This window comes from Penaeus vannamei, chromosome 10, assembly GCF_042767895.1.
Source record: "Penaeus vannamei isolate JL-2024 chromosome 10, ASM4276789v1, whole genome shotgun sequence".
Taxonomy (NCBI): Eukaryota; Metazoa; Arthropoda; class Malacostraca; order Decapoda; family Penaeidae; genus Penaeus; species Penaeus vannamei.
The window spans coordinates 15,023,193-15,025,692 of NC_091558.1; the positions used below are offsets into that span (position 1 = coordinate 15,023,193).

Consider the following 2,500-nt stretch of genomic DNA (forward strand, 5'->3'; position numbering starts at 1 on the left):
GATGGGGGAGGAGGAAGGGCAAGTGGGGAGGGGGAAGGTGGGAGAGGCAAGTAGGGGAGGGAGGGGAAAGGCGGGAAGTGCAAGTGGGGAGGGGGAGGAGGAAGGGCAAGTGGGGAGGGGAAAGGCGGGAGAGGCAAGTGGGGAGGGGGAGGAGGAAGGGCAAGTGGGGAGGGAGAAGGGGGAGAGGCAAGTAGGGGAGGGGGAAGGTGGGAGGTGCAAGTAGGGGAGGGAAGGGGAAGGTGGGAGGGGCGAGTAGGGGAGGGGGAAGGTGGGAGAGGCAAGTGGGGGAGGGGGAAGGTGGGTGGGGCGAGTGGGGGAGGCAGGGGCGAGTAGGGGAGGGAGGGGAAAGGTGGGAGGTGCAAGTAGGGTAGGGAGGGAAAAGGTGGGAGGGGCAAGTAGGGGAGGGAGGGAAAAGGTGGGAGGGGCAAGTAGGGGAAGATAGGGGAAAGGTGGGCGGAGCAACTAGGGAAGGGTTGGGTAAAGTGGGATGAACAACTAGGAAAGGAAAGGGTAAAGTGGGAGGGGCAAGTGGAGAGGGATAAGAATGGAGAGGCAAGCAAGGAAAAGGGATGGGAAAGGTACGAAGGGCAAGTGGGCAAGGGAGGGGCAAGTGGGGAAAGGAGGGGAGCTAACTTGTCCATTAAAAGGGATTCCGTGACGAGGCAAAGAGTCTTGAGGTTGCTTCAAGTAAGTCGGTGGCAAAGAAATTTGGTAATGATGAAGGGCAGATGGATGGGGAGAGAGAGGCAGACAGATAAACAGATAGACAGGCAGACAAGACAACCAGGAATACAGAAAGACAGACAGGTAAACAGATAGACAGATAAGAGAAACAGGCATACAGATAGACAGACAGACAGGTAAACAGACAGACAGACAGACAGGTAAACATATAGACAGATAGATAGGACAGACAGGCATACATATAGAAAGACAGAAACATAGAGATAGATAGATAGAGAGAAAGGCAGTTAGACAGTTAGACGAAAATAACTATTTGGGAGAAAGTGTAAAACAAACGAAAAAACACTGATTTTGCATTATGTGATTTTTTTTCTTTTTTTTTCATAATCTTTTCTCTCCTATCCTAGTGCTTATTTTCAAAACGATTTTTAAAATCTTTTATCCCCTGACATTTTTTTTTATTAGCATCATCCCCTCTCTTTCACTGATATTCTTTCTCTCATTCAACAAAAATGAACAGAACATAATAAAATAATAATAAAATAATAAAAAATAAGGAAAGAAAATCCTAAATAAACAAAAAATAAGTAAAAACAAAGAAAAAGAAAAAGAAATAGATAAAGATATATAAGAAATAAAACCCTACCCATCGACAAGGGGAGACTCCTGCAGGAGAGCGCGCGCGGCCTTCAGCCTCTCCTGGTGGGAGGCCGTAGGAGACACACGCACTGGCAGAGGGCTCGCCGAAGTGCCCAGGACCAGTGCCACCATCAGGGCCGGCACTCCCGTCAGCACCATGGCATTCTCAAGTTTTAGACCTGTGGAGGGAGGGAATTTGAAGGGTCAGTTTCTGCATTCTTGAATATCAGGTGTGCTGGGTGCATTTATATATATATTTCTTTGGCTGTATCATTTATGTGTAGATAAAATAATGAAGGGAAGAGTAATGTAACACGTGAGTAACTTGAATATGCTGAAGGCCTTTTCGCTACACCGTTTTTTTTTATTTATTTATTTTATTTCTTATTTTTTAAGGGAGTAATGAATATGAGATACGGAGAGGTGTCTATATATACAGTGAAAATCCCTTTGGCATATTCATGTGTTTTCTATTCTTCACTTCGTTGTTTTATATACAATTTGCATAAATTATCTTATAATTACTACTCTTTAGATGACTATTTAGAAATTTTCAAGAGCTGAACAAAGCAAAAGACCTTATGTAATGTCCGTGATTCCTGCATTTTCCATTAGTCTTTATGATAATATAACTTTGACCTTTAGCACGACTAATGCAAAAAGGTCACCTTTGCTATCACCATCACTGAATACCGCCGTCAGTTCCAGTAAGCTAATCCTTATGATCCTTATAGCCACTCCTACAGCTATTCAAAAGGATTATGAACACCAGTTTAATTGTTCTCATTATGTTCAACTATGTTTTAGTCCCGTCAGTGTTTTTCCCAATGAATTGTTGTTCTGGTCTACTAGTCCAGCCTGTATCTAAGCCCAGTTCTAAGAGTCACAACAACACACCGTCTTATTTATAGTATGTATAACTTCTATATACTTTGTAATACAGTTGTCATCCCTTCGAGAGTCCATCAGTTCAGTTAAATCCTTTTTGATTCAAGCAAGATGTACTCCAAAGCCTGTGTACACTCTGCATATTAACTCGTTGACCTTTCTAGGCGATCAAGGATTCCAACATGTAGTCACAACAAGACAAAATGTATAACATGCCATTTTTTCGGCACCGTTATCGGGTGTTCATGGCTAGGAAAACATTCCTTCCGACTCAATTTGCTTAGCACTA

General features: G+C 43.7%; 1 long non-coding RNA gene across 1 annotated transcript in view; it reads right to left on the reverse strand.

Annotated features, from left to right (window-relative positions):
* Positions 1-2,500, reverse strand: part of LOC138863086 (uncharacterized) — an 87,755-nt gene that overhangs the window by 4,949 nt on the left and 80,306 nt on the right. The window contains exon 2 of the long non-coding RNA XR_011398806.1: positions 1,331-1,502. This is a non-coding gene — a long non-coding RNA (uncharacterized lncRNA). The remainder of the gene's footprint in view (positions 1-1,330; positions 1,503-2,500) is intronic.